Source organism: Mirounga angustirostris, unplaced genomic scaffold (genome assembly GCF_029215605.1).
Source record: "Mirounga angustirostris isolate CCGP_5_RB_7025 unplaced genomic scaffold, mMirAng1.0.hap1 SCAF_10, whole genome shotgun sequence".
NCBI lineage: Eukaryota > Metazoa > Chordata > Mammalia > Carnivora > Phocidae > Mirounga > Mirounga angustirostris.
In genome coordinates this window covers 58,706,703-58,720,141 of record NW_026991718.1, presented here as the reverse complement: position 1 = coordinate 58,720,141, position 13,439 = coordinate 58,706,703, and the positions used below count along the sequence as shown (strand labels likewise).

General features: G+C 46.4%; 1 protein-coding gene across 1 annotated transcript in view; it reads left to right on the top strand.

Moving 5' to 3' along the window:
• Positions 1-13,439, top strand: part of B3GNT2 (UDP-GlcNAc:betaGal beta-1,3-N-acetylglucosaminyltransferase 2) — a 216,109-nt gene that overhangs the window by 181,408 nt on the left and 21,262 nt on the right. The gene's annotated exons all lie outside the window — the stretch shown is intronic.

The following is a 13,439-nucleotide window of genomic DNA, read 5'->3' as shown; positions in this document are numbered from 1 at the left end:
TTCCCATCTAGAGTCTTGAAAGAGGAATATAAATATTTATTTATGCTTCCATTTGTGGTGAGTAGAAAATGTAATTGGAAATAAAGCAGCACCTTTTTAAATTTTTTTGAGTGTAGTTGACATACCATGTTAGTAAGTTTTAGGTGTACAACATAGTGATTAAACTTCTTCATACATTATGCTGTGCTCATCACAAGTGTAGCTTCCGTCTGTCAACCGTACAACACTATTGTTTTATCATTGACTATATTCCCTGTGCTATACCTTTTATCTTTGTGAATTTTATTCATTCCATAATTGGAAACCTGTATCTCCCTCTCCCCTCCCCCCATCTTGCCCATCCTCCCACCTTCTTCCCTCTGACAACCATCAGTTATTCTCTGTGTTTATGGGCCTGTTTCTATGTTTTGTTTATTCATTTGTTTTTTAGATTGTACCTTTAAGTGAAATCATATGGTACGTGACTTATTTCACTTAGCATAATACTGTCTAGGTCCATCCATGTTGTCACAGATAGCAAGATCTCATTCTGCGTTATGGTTGGGTGATATTCCATTGTGTGTATATTACCACATCTTTACCCATTCATCTACGTACTGACACTTGAGTGTCATACCTTGGTATCCATATCTTGGCTACTGTAAACAGTACTGCAGTAAACATAGAAGTACATAGATCTTTTCGAATTAGTGTTTTTGTTTTCTGTGGGTAAATACCAGTAGTGGAATTACTGGATCGTATGGCATTTGTAATTTTTTGAGGAACCTCTACACTTTTTCCACAGTGGCTGCACCAGTTTGCATTCCCATCAGTGGTGCATGGAGGTTCCTTTTTCTCTGCATCCTTGCCAACACTGGTTATTTCTTGTCATTTTGATTCTAGCCATTCTGGTAGGTGTGAGGTGCTCTCTTATTGTAGTTTTGATTTGCATTTCCCTGATGATTAGTGATGTTAAGCATCTTTTCATATGTCTGTTGGCCATATGTAGGTGTTCTTTGGAAAAATGTCTATTCATGTCTTGTGCCCATTTTTTAACGGGATTTTTTTGGGGGGGTGTTGTAGAAGTTCTTTATATATTTTGGATACTAACCACTTATTGGATATATCATGCAAATATTTTCTCCTATTCAGTAGGTTGCCTTTTTTGTCTTGTTGATGATTTCCTTGCTGTGCAAAAGCTTTTTATTTTGGTGTAGTCCCTATAGTTTGTTTTTGCTTTTCTTTCCCTTGCCTCAGGAGACCTATTAGAAAAATGTTGCTACGGATGTCAAAGAAATTACTGCCAATGTTTTCTTCCGGGATTTTTATGGTTTCAGGTCTCACATTTAGGTCCTTAATCCATTTCGAGTTTATTTTTGTATATGGTGTGAGAAAGTGGTTCAGTTTCATTCTGTTGCATGTAGCTGTCCAGTTTTTCCAGCGCCATTTGTTGAAGAGACTGTCTTTTCCCCATTGTATATTCTTGCCTCTAAAGGGGCATCTTAAAAGACTGTATTATCCTAATCCATGTCCATGTTGGGGTTTGTGTCCTTTTTAGCAATGGGATATTTAGAGCTTTACATATGCATTGGGCTCCATTATGATTACCAACTGATCTTTAAGGACATGAAGCCCTCTCTTGGTGCTTACAAGATGGATTCTCCCTTGAGCCTCCACCTCATGGATGTAAGCATCACAGTCTAGTTCACTGAGAACTGCTCAATTGAGTCTTCAGCAGAAACACGTTTGGACCTTTTTCTTGGCTACTCCCAAATCATGTTGATTTTATGTTTGAAGGTCAAGACCGAATGAGCATTGCCTGGTTTTAAATTTTCATGAACCCAGGCAGGTGTTAAGAGGAAAAGGATGAAGGAGACATCCTTGACCCTGGTTTCCTTTCTTGATTTGGTCAAGGGAGAATGGAAAAGAAGGGCAAGAGGTTGAAGGAATACTTTGCATCCCTTGGAAGTAGAATCCAAATTTAAAGTCCTCCCCAAGTGTGACCATCTCCTACTACCTCTGACCCTGATGAGAGTGGTCTAGAATATTTGGTGTTCTGGGTTGTCTTGGTTCCCTCAGATGCAGAAAGGGGAAAATGCATTTATTAAGGCAAAGGATGACTTATTCTCACTTCCAAGAAAAGTGAAATGAATGAAACCTTTACTTGGGCCAAATGTTAATTCAATATGATTTGCCTTCTTAAGAAAAATGTCAGATGAAGTAAAAATTCTTGTTCAGAACAGTTGAAAACATTTTTCATGCTCTGGGCTGTGATTATTGGATAAATTCAGTTTTTCCTTAATGTTAATTGTATATTGGTTATATTTTTTAAATGCTAGGAACATCTGCCAAGTAATCTTGAAGCAGAACTTCACCTTGTTAGAGTTAACAGTAAATCTAAAAAATTGAAGTATTTGTCCTGATTCATTCAGTTCTTAAAGTAATGCTTTGGAAAGGAGAGGCCAAGAATGAGGCATTTTTTTATATTTAAGGAGCCAAAAAATCTTGTGACATTGGATAACAATTATTTTAAGATGTAATATTTTATTTACCATTAAAGGTCAGTTCAATATGATTTATATTGTATGATATGCCTCAATTGCAGAGATATTAAAATGTGAAATATTACATCTTAGAATAATTGAAATACAGCATTACTGTGTGTTACATAGCATGCATATATATATACATAATATATATGCAACACTTAAATTGAAAAAATGGAGGCCTTTTGAGGAATATTTTCTGCTTCTCTCACTTTTTTGTGTGACATTCCCCGTTTAGCAATTTCCACCCAAGAAACCATGGTGGCTTTTGAGCTTTGGCAGTTGCTTTCTTCCTGCCTAGTGTGCATTGTGAAAGGGGAGGTTTCTTCAAAGCGGCAAAAATAAAGTTTCTAATTTGATTGTAATCCAAGGGCTTATTTCTAAGTCAGAGGCCTGGTGGTTGAACAAAGGTGCTTGCGGCTTCCCGACAGCTGCCCTGCATCAGGGAAATGCTGTCCTCCTTGTCATACTCAAGCATAAGCCACATGAAGAAATTGCATCTTGAGTGTTAGCAAGGGCTTCTCATTGCCCTGGTAACCTACCATCTGTGACATGCCTTTTCTTGGCCTGTCTTCAACTAACATCCCCTTTCTGTTCATCACCAAGCTCCTCCCCAGATTGGCTTCCCTGACCATTCTATTGAAATGTCATCAGTAACCCTGATCCTTGCACCAACTTGACCACTTCTTTTTTTTTAAAGATTTTTATTTATTTGACAGAGAGATACAGCGAGAGAGGGAACACAAGCAGGGGGAGTGGAGAGGGAGAAGCAGGCCTCTTGCCGAGCAGGGAGCCCGATGCGGGGCTCGATCCCAGGACCCTGAGATCATGACCTGAGCTGAAGGCAGACGCTTAACGACTGAGCCACCCAGGCGCCCCCCAACTTGACCACTTCTTAACTTGCAGCAAAATGAAAAAATATTCTGCCCTTGGTTTGGGTTCTTCCAGAAACAGACCTTAAGAGAAGGATTCTACCACGAGTAGTTTTTTGGGTACACAATTTGGGGAGGAGGTGATGTTGGGAAGGACGGCAACCAACAAGGAGTGTGTGTTAAGCCAACTGCTACCATGGAGCTGGAGCTCAGCCCACGGGACATCTCTGGGAAACAGCAGTGTGGAAAACATGCCCCAGAATGATCCCTCTTAAGGCTGAGGGGGCTGGGCTATTGTTTATAATCGCTTTATTGAGGTATAATTTTCCCACCAAGATAGTGACCCATTCTGAGTATACAATGATTTTTTTAGTCAATTAGAGTGTGCTGTAACTTGCACTGCAATCCAATACAAAAATAATTTGGTTTCCGGCAGTGCGCCCTGAGGTCCTGCCGATCTGTCTCTTGCTTCAACGATGTTTGGACGGAACAGACCCAGGGACTCCCCTTCTACCAGCCTCCGACCCCCTTCCAACCTCTTTTCCAATGACAACCTTCAGAGCCATCTTCTCGGCCATCCTCTGCCTCTGGGACGAGCCAACACGCTATTTTGAGTTTAGCTCCTCATTACCGATCAACCGCGAGCTCCTAGATTCCTCAGAATTATTCCACTGAGGTGGAGGCCGCCGTCACCCGCGTGGTCAGCATGCATCTGCAGGTCTCCTACACCTGCTTCTCTCCAGGTTCCTATGTTGACCTCGACGATGTGGCTCTGGAGGGCGCGGGCCACTTCTTCTGCATGTTGGCTGAGGAGAAGCACAAGGGGGATGAGCATCTCTTGAAGATGCAAAATCAGCGAGGAGGCTGTGCTTTCTCCCAGGATGTGCAGAAGCGGTCCCAAGAGGAGTGTTGGAAAACCCTGGACACCACAGACGCCACCCTGGTTCTGGAGAGGAACCCGAACCAGGCAGGTCTGGATCTGCACGCCCTGGGTTCTGCACACACAGGCCCCCATCTCTGTGACTTGCTGGAGAACCACAATGAGAAAGTAATCAAGAAGATGTGCCGCCACCTAACTCACCTCCACAGGCCGGCTGGCCCCAAGGCTGGGCTGGGCGAGGATCTCTTGGAGAGGCTCACCCTCGAACACGATGAGGGGCCCAGCAGCCTTTGAGAGGCCCCTCTGGCGTCCCTCCCACCCAGGTGCCAGGGCTGGTACCAGCCTCTCCCTGAAGCCACGAGGCAGCTTTTTAGCCACCCTGGAGCCCTCTCCCAAGCCTGGACCAAATGGAAACAATAAAGCTTTTTTGCAGCAAAAAGAAAGAAAAATTCGTTTCCAGTCTTAACCATTCTTTTGCTTAGCCCTCTATAGTTTTTTTTTTTTTTTATTTTGGCCATATTTTTTCTTTTTTAATTTCCCAAACAATATCTTGTTCTTTTATTACTCTTCTTTCCATAGCAGCCTGTTCTTTGTGGATGCAGTGACTTAGATGAGTTAGCTCTGTTTTATTTTGATAATTCTTACTGAAGTATCTCAGGCCTTAATTATGCTGTTTTTCACCTTAAAGATTTTATTTATATGAAAGAGAGAGAGAGCATGAGTGGGTGGAGGGGCAGAAGGAGCAGACTCCCCGCTGAGCAGGCAGCCTGACCTTGGGCTCAGTCCCAGGACCCCGGCATCATGACCTCAGCCGAAGGCAGATGCTTAACCAACTGAGCCACCCAGCGCCTGTTTTTCACCTTAATTTTCATGGAAGAGAAAACTAAATGATCCTTGGCCACTTCTGTGAATGAATGTACTGAACTGATTCGTATAAGTTCCTGGGAAGGGTTTCTTTTCAAGGCTGTTTGCCCCAAAGACTACTTCTCTGCATTGGAAGGCTGAGTGCGGGTCTGTGTAAGTAGTGTCCTGTTTATCCTTTCAGGGATTGAGCAGGTAGACTGGACCCCAGATGCTGGAGCTGCCTTTTCTCCTTTTTGCTTTGGGTCTGTTTCAGGGTGTTCTACTCAGCTTCCCCTCCTACCCTGAACACTATCTCTGCTCAGTTTAGGGAACATCTCTTGGCATGTAAGCATCTGAGCCCATGATCACCCAACTGTGTGTGTGTGTGTGTGTGCGTTTGGAGGGGTTGGTCCAGCTGTTGTGCAGCCAGGCCCCCAGTAAGTCATCCCCATCGTCTTCTCCAAGCTGGGAGCCTTTGTGGGGCTCCCCTGGGAAGGCCAACCCCGTATTCCTGCAGTGTTCCCTCGTTCATGTTCTGGGCTGTCCTCCCCTTATCCAGGTTGTCCAATAATACAGTTGTGTATATTTCCTATCCTTCTGTTGATGATAACATCCTTGTTGCCAGTGCTGCCTGGGTTTCTTCATTTTTATATCCCTTTATTGTCATTTCAAGGTGATTTTAGTAGGAGGTGGAGGCCAGCACTTACGACTGCCCGCTCTCCTGAACTGGGCCAGGAGGCCCCAGCCCTCGTCATTCTCATCATTCCTGACCTCTGTAGCATTTCACCACATTGATCTCCTCCCCTCGACACAGTCCCCTCTGTGCTGTGACATGGTGCCCCTTGTCCTCCCTGTTTGTTAATCTGCTGGAGGTGACAGCTGAAACTGGCCTGGAAGGGCCTGGGGGCAGAGCTGTTTGCCTCTACCTTAGGCTTCATGCAGCCCCCTCTGCAAAGCTCCGTAGCCAGGGAGGTGACCTTGGAAGGGGGCTCTGGGTTTCATTTGCAGACAGCCGACCCTACCCAGGCTGCACCCCTTCAGCTGCCAAAAATTCCTGAGTGGGTGCAAAGTGATCAAGCGCTCCCAGCCTCACTTGGCCCCACCCAAAATGTCCTTGGACACTAGAGGAAGGCCCAGCCCTCGCCTCCTTTGAATCAATAACCCCCTGGGCTCTGCCTCCTTTTGTCTGGGGTCAGAATTCCTTTGTCCACGTGTCCCATCTCCTTGCAAAATGTGGCACAAGGATGAGGTGTTAACTGATCATTGGATAATTTGTTTCCAGTCTGTGGGGTGGACGGAAGGGAATGAAAACAGAACTGTGCTGGCTCAGCACAAAGACAGCCAAGGGGCAGGCTTGCAGGGGCCTAGCAGGAGACCTAACTGGGCAGATGCCCAGCAGGCAGATGACATGCGCCAAGGTCCTGGACGCACAGTGACAAGGTGCAAGTCCCGCCTGTTTTGCTCCCTGGAAACTTGAGGACCAAAGTGTCTGCTCCTGGAGCTGCAGTCAGCCCAGAGGCCAGGGCTAAGGATTCTCAGCAGCAACCTCCGAACTGCTGTTGCCAGCCTGGTTGGTGAGATGGGAGAAACCCAGGGAAGCACAAAGAAAGGTAAAGAAGATAATCAAACGTAGGCAGACCCCAACCGCTTAGACAGCAAAAGTGTCACACTGGTTTTTCCTCTGTGGGATATGAGAAAGGAGTGGTGGACATTGAGGAATGAAGTTGTCGAGCTTGAAGTTGGTGGGAAATGCCTTTATTTATTTGATTGTGAAAGCCTCCAAAAGTGAGTCACCATGGAAGGAATGAAAAAGGGGGGCTGTGATGCACTGTCAAGAAAGCTGAGAACTTTCTCACTCCCTGAGTCCTGCTGGGTTGAAGAATAAGACAGAAGATGCAGAACAACTTCATTGTGAGCCCGCTGGTGCACGAGGCTGGGGAGGAGCATTCCATGGTCGGAGACAGCCCATCTTGCGGTCACACCTCCAGAAACTGCAGAAAAGCTTATTGAAATGGGTGCTGGTACAGTCCCTGCACCTGAGGACCCGCTTAACAAAAAGGGGCTGTTAGAGCAGTAAAATCCCAGCTGTGGTGAATTTCTTAACAATACGACAGACAAAAATCTCTCTGCCTTATCCAAGGTCTGGGCATTTTTCACTGCTGGTAGACCAATTCTCTAAAGTTACTCTTCTGAGGGGGATTGATTTGTTTGGAGAAATCTCGCACTTAGAAAACTTTAAATTCAAAAATAATTAAAAATTTTAAATTTTGAATTAATTTTTGACTTACTGCCAAGTTGTAGTACTGGGAGTACCCATCTCCCCCCACCCAACTTTCCCTGACCGTGTTGCCGTGGTCACAGTCAGCACTGGACAAACCAACAACAGGAAATCAACATTCTATTGCCTACACTATTTTCTGTTCCCGGATCCTGTTCAAGGTCCCACATGGCAAGGAGTTATTTTTCCTTGGACTCCTCCAATCTGTTGCGGTTTCTTCACATTTCCTAGCCTTTTATGACTTTAATACTTTTGAAGAGTGCTTTTGAAGAGTTGAATGTCCTTCGTTTTGGGTTTGTCTGATGTTTCCTCACGATTAGAATGAGGTTGTGTATTTTGGGCAAGAATACCACAGAAGTGATGTATTGTCCTCGGTGCATCACGGTGGGGGTTTATGGTGCCAATAATGTCCTATTCCTGGTGACTTTTCACATGTTGACTGGGTTTCTCCTCTGTAAGTTACTATCTTTCTCTTTGTAGTTAAAAAATATCTTGGGGAACATTTGTACATTTAAGAGTTTGTATATTTAAAACGTACAAGTAATTAAATTAAGTTCACGCATGTGAAGTGCTTAGAGCCTGGCATGTAGTAAGTGCTCAGTGAATTGTGGCTGTTGCTTATTTCATCATCAGCGTTGCTCCCTCTGTCCCTGTTCTTTCTCTGGTTTTCCTCCTCTGGTGTTGGCCACTGTTACTGTTCCCTCATTATCCTCTTCATCCCATGCTGATCCACCTCTCGTTGGTCACTTCCTACCGTGCGGTTGGCACTGTCATTCAAAATATCTGAAGCTTTGGGACGCCTCGGGTGCTCAGCCCGTTTAAGCATCTGACTCTAGGTTTTGGCTCAGATTGTGATCTCAGGGCCATGAGATCAAGCCTGGCTTCAGGCTCTGCGCTCGGTGCAGAGTCTGATTCTCTCTCTCCCTCTGCCCCTCCCACTTGTGCTCTCTCTCTAAAACAAATAAATACATCTTTTAAGAAAGTATCTGAGGGATACCTAGGTGGCTCAGATGGTTAGGCATCTGCCTTCAGCTCGGGTCATGATCCCACGGTCCTGGGATCGAGCCCCGCATCGGGCTCCCTGCTCCTCAGGGAGCCTGCTTCTCCCTCTCCCACTCCCTCTGCTTGTGTTCCCTCTCTCGCTGTGTCTCTCTCTGTCAAATAAATAAATAAAATCTTTAAAAAAAAAAGTATCTGAGGCTTCAAGAAGGGTACAGAGGGCTGAATGCTCCTCAGCACGTGGGGATCAGGTTGGAGCGAGAGCCTGCCATTACTCCAGGGTAAGGGTAAAGCCCCTGGGCTGACAGGAGGAAGGGTTCATCTGTCTTCGAAGAATGTGTTTACCTCGTCTTCTTCTTCTTTTTTTTAAGATTTATTTATTTGAGAGAGAGAGCATGAGCAGGAGGGGCAGAGGGAGAGAGAGAGTATTTCAAGCCGACTCCGTGCTGAGCACAGAGCCTACCACAGGCTGAGATCAAGACCTGAGCCAAAACCCAGAGTCAGCGGCTTAACTGACTGTGCCACCCAGGCACCCCCAAAATGTGTTTACTTCTGAGGTAATCATAGTTGGGGGGAAAGCTGTCCCATACCCTTGTGGTGGGAGTCTGGACCAGAACCTGAGGACCCACAGTCCCTCTCCTAATGGGCCTGGAATGGGCCAGAGGTGGACCTCCTCCTGTAGAAGGTGGTGGAGTTTTCTCCAATGAGGGGGTAGATTGCAGCACTGGGCAACTTTAGGGGCCCCACCAGAGAAGGAGAGTCACGTCAGGGGTGGAAAGAGCACCAAAGTCTGCCCTTTCTTCCCACACTGGGCAAGGATACCCAAGTTAAAGTAACCTTGTTGCCTCTACATGAGAATGGTCAGGAGATGCCAGGGTGCTCAAGGACAGCCTGTTACCGATGACTTTTCAGGAGGTTCCTTGTCCTACTCTAGCACACAGCGCTTTATTTACAGAATGGCTGTTCTTGGCAGCTTTCTGGGCCTTCCAGACGCTTCCTCTACTTTAGAGCATTTAGGCTCTATTTTTACTCCAAGAGGAGAGGTTTCTCATGTTTGAAAACAGCTGCCAGGTAGGGGACTGTTGTGGCTACTATTTTTGCCTGCCCAGAATGCTTTCGCCTGTGCGTCTCCTCCTCGAGACAGACCAAGCCCCAGGACTGGAGGGCTGGGCATGTGACCAAGCAGGGCCTGTTGGACCCCTCCAGGGCTAGAAGGGAGGAGCCGCTCTTTCTCAGGGTTGCTAAATGGGGCTGACAGAGTTACCCTGCCAGCTCCCTGACTATCTGCACAAAGCTTCCCATTGGCCAAAGAATAAAGGAACATGTGTGGAAGCAGAAAGGGGGGAATAGAGAGAGCAAAGGTGACACGTGGGGGCGTGGAGCCCTGGATCCAGCACCACCCCTGCCTCACCAGCCTTGTGAGCCAAGACACCCCCGTTGTTGCTCAGGTTTGCTGGGCTTGGGTTTCTTAGTCCTGGCTGATACGATGAAAGCCTGGCTCCTTCCCTGAGCTTTAGGTTGAGGCCGGCCGCGAGTGTCTCCAGGTTCCTACCCCGAGACACTGGTAGGCAGCTGGGGATGGGAGTTGATAGACTTGTCTTAGGACAAAGAATTTGGGTAGACTCAGGAAGCAGGGGCGTCCTTCCTTTCTCCCAGGGTATATTCAGTGTAGGTCTGGAGATCCCCAGACGAGACAGTTTACAGCTTCTCTTTCAGGTTCAGTTTGACAAGGTTCTGTTTGTGTTTGCTCTGATGACACATGAAGAGCCAACAACAACAAAAGGTAGACGGGTGTGTCTGTGTGTGTTTGCATGGGTAAAATCCCGTTCCTTGGGAGAAAATGCCGGTGGTGTGGGAAAGGATTGGGCAGAGGGAGGTGCTTAGCTGCCCATGCAACCTGAGTGTGGGGTGTGGGTCCCCTGTGTGGGGTCCTATGGTCAAGGCAAGGAGTGCCTGGGTCCAGACCCTGGCTCCTCCATAGTGGGGTAGTGAATAGCCGGGCGCAGCTGTGAGGGGGAAGGCGGATGGATGCTCATTAGGAAGTTCTGCGCTCCAAGCTGCCCAGGACTCTCCCAGGCCTGAGCCAGCTGGGGCCCAGCAGCACAGCTGCAAAGGTTGGGACAGCCAAAGGACAATGCTTTCATAATCAAGTGATCATTCTTTTAAAAATGCTCTTGGTATTGGCAGACATGGGGAGGTGGGACCTCCGTGCCTCACTGGGGAAAGGGTTGGGGGTCCGTCTGTGTGTCAAGCACTCAGCTGCAGAGGGGGATGTTCTGTGAGCCTGAACACTGCAATCCACCTATCCCAGTCCTGGTTTCTTCCTCCAGTTGGCCAAAGAGGAAAGTGAGGCTTGAGAATTTATGTCAGCCCAAATTCACACAACTAGCAAGTGGGTAGCCAGCATTTATACTTGGGGTCTCTGACTCCAAAGCCCCAGAGCTTTATTCCACTGCGGGACTGTCTGCCTGGGCCTTCCAGAAGATGATTTGGGAGGTTATCATGACCCACAAGCGCCTCTGGTACTGTGGTATTTCTGCCAGTCCTTTGACCCTGCTGTCCAGGGACTTTTGCCTCCATCAGCTGCTTCACTCAGGCTTTGTCATCCCAAAGTCTGATCCACACCCCGCCCTGGTGACTCACTATGCAAAGCCTGTTGTTCTACTCACAGACTTGCCTGTTTGTGGAAGGTTTGTGGCCACTGAGAAGAAGTGTTATTAGGTGAGAAAACTGAGACCCACAGAACATGTGGCCTTTTAATTTCAGAAAAGCTGTGAAAGGTAAAGCAGGACAGTGATTGCCTAGGGCTTGGAGGTGCTGCTGGAGGGAAATGGGGCATGTCTACTAAGGAGTGTGGGATTTCTTTTGGGGATGATGAACATGATCTAAAATCATTGTGATAATTGTTGCACAACTCTGTGGATATGCTAAAAACCATTGACTTTGTACACTTTAAATAGGTGAATTGTATGGTGTTTGAGTTATATCTCAAGAAACTTATCTAAAAATAAAATTTCACTGAATCTAAGGGGAAAAAATGGTAAGGCAGGGACTCAGTTCCAATTCTTGCAAAGAAACAGACCAAATCAATCAATTCTGAGCTCCCCCCAATACCAGTAAAAGACAAGACCTTCACATTAGGCTACACTGGATTTACTGCCCTCTAGGAGTGTCCTTTTAATGCTTTCCCCCTGCACGCGGGGGCCTTCTCTGAATTGTCCATATACTCCTTCCCAGTGCTGGTGATAAAATAAAGGCCTAAGGGCTTTCCTGATGCTGAAATTCCATAATTCTGATCCCATGATGCCATGAGACCCCTGCCTGTCTGTGAACTAGTTGTGTGGAATTGGGGTACATTCTGGGCAAAGGGTTGTAGTTCACTGGGCATGGTCAGTTTGCTGCCCTGCCATCTGTCACCTGTTGGACTAGGTGGTCAGGGTAGAGGCCAGTTCTGTCTTATCCGTCTGGAGCTCCTAGTGCCTGCTGTCTTGTTACTCCCTTTGTCTTCAAAGCACTGGTTTCTTTGCTTGCATATTGTCTCCCACCAACTGAAGTAATAGTTCTAATAGGGCAGAGGAGTGACTGCCCTTTTCACCTCTGTACCTTACCCATGATAGGAGCTTAAGAAGTAGTTGTTGAATGAATGCATAAATGCAGAGAATATTTAAGGGAGAAGTATGTGAGTGAATAGGCAGTGGTTTCAGATTTCCAAAGTGTTTTTCCTAAGGTTTTGTACTAACCAGATTGGCTGATTTAATTTGAATTTAATCTTTGTTTTTTCCACTCAGTTTTCTTGGGATGAAAAGTTCTTGAAGGGCAGGTATCTGTTGTGTTCACCTCTATACCTTTCCATAATAGGAGCTCAGTAGAGAGTTGTTGGCTGAATGAATAGATGAACATGGTAATATTCATTGAAAGCTAGAGGGGTGCTCTGAAGGTCTCCAGAGAGAGGAGGAAGAAAAAGCAGGGAAGTGTTTGCTCCACATAGGTGCTAACTCTTTACTATGTTCTTTCTGTCTGTCGTATCTCAACCTCTTACTGGACCAACTGTCTATGCAGAGATAACCTGAGGACAGGTAAACACCCTGCCATAGGTGCTGGCCACTTACCTAAAGGACTACCTGAATTTCTTCTCGTCCAACTCCCATGTGCCTCTGTTCTTGGCTTTGATATCTGTCCCAGTCTTGCATTTACTGACTCATTTTGAGATCTGAATCTCAGCGTGAGCCATTTGGACTGGAGTCTGGCATTCCATCCCCACCACTTCCTGTGTCTAGAGCGTATAAGAGTCACTCCTACTTCCCGCCACACCCTGTAGGCCAACCAGGCAGCTTGTGTCCTGCCTGGTGTCCCTGCCAGTGGAGGGAGACTGAAAATTATTCTAGAGACCAGCTCACTTCATGGAGTCTCCAAGTGTCTAAACTTAGTGACTTGCTTGTAACCAATAGAGGACAGCAAAGATAATGAGATGTCACTTCCATGTCACAAAATGATTGTGACTCCTGTCATGTTAGCAAACTCTCTCTTTTCGAGTTTTAATGAAGCAAGCTGCCATGTTGCCAAGAGCTATGTGGCAAGGAACTGAGGGTGGTCTCTGGCCATCTACCAACTAGGAAGTGAGGCTACTCATCTAAGAGTCCTCAGGGAAGTGAATCCTGCCAACAACCACATGAATGACTTAGCAGCCACTCTTACCCCAGTTGAGTCTTCAGATGAGACTGCAGAACCTAGGCCAACACCTTGACTGCAGTCTTGTGAGAGACCGTGAAGCAGAGGACCCAACTGAGCTGTGTCTGGATTCCTGACCCTCAGAAACTGAGATAAGAAATGTATGTGTTTGAAAGCACTAAGTTTTGATATAATTTGTTACCCAAGAGGAGGTAATTAATATAGTGTGTATGTGGTTTTTGTTTTATGCTCTCCCCCAAGAGATGAATGTATTATGAAACTAGAGAAACTTAAGTTTCTGGGCTCCTCCCTTGCATAAGCCCCTTGCATGGCCCTGGGGGAGTCCCTAGCAATGTGTTCATGTGGTCATACGT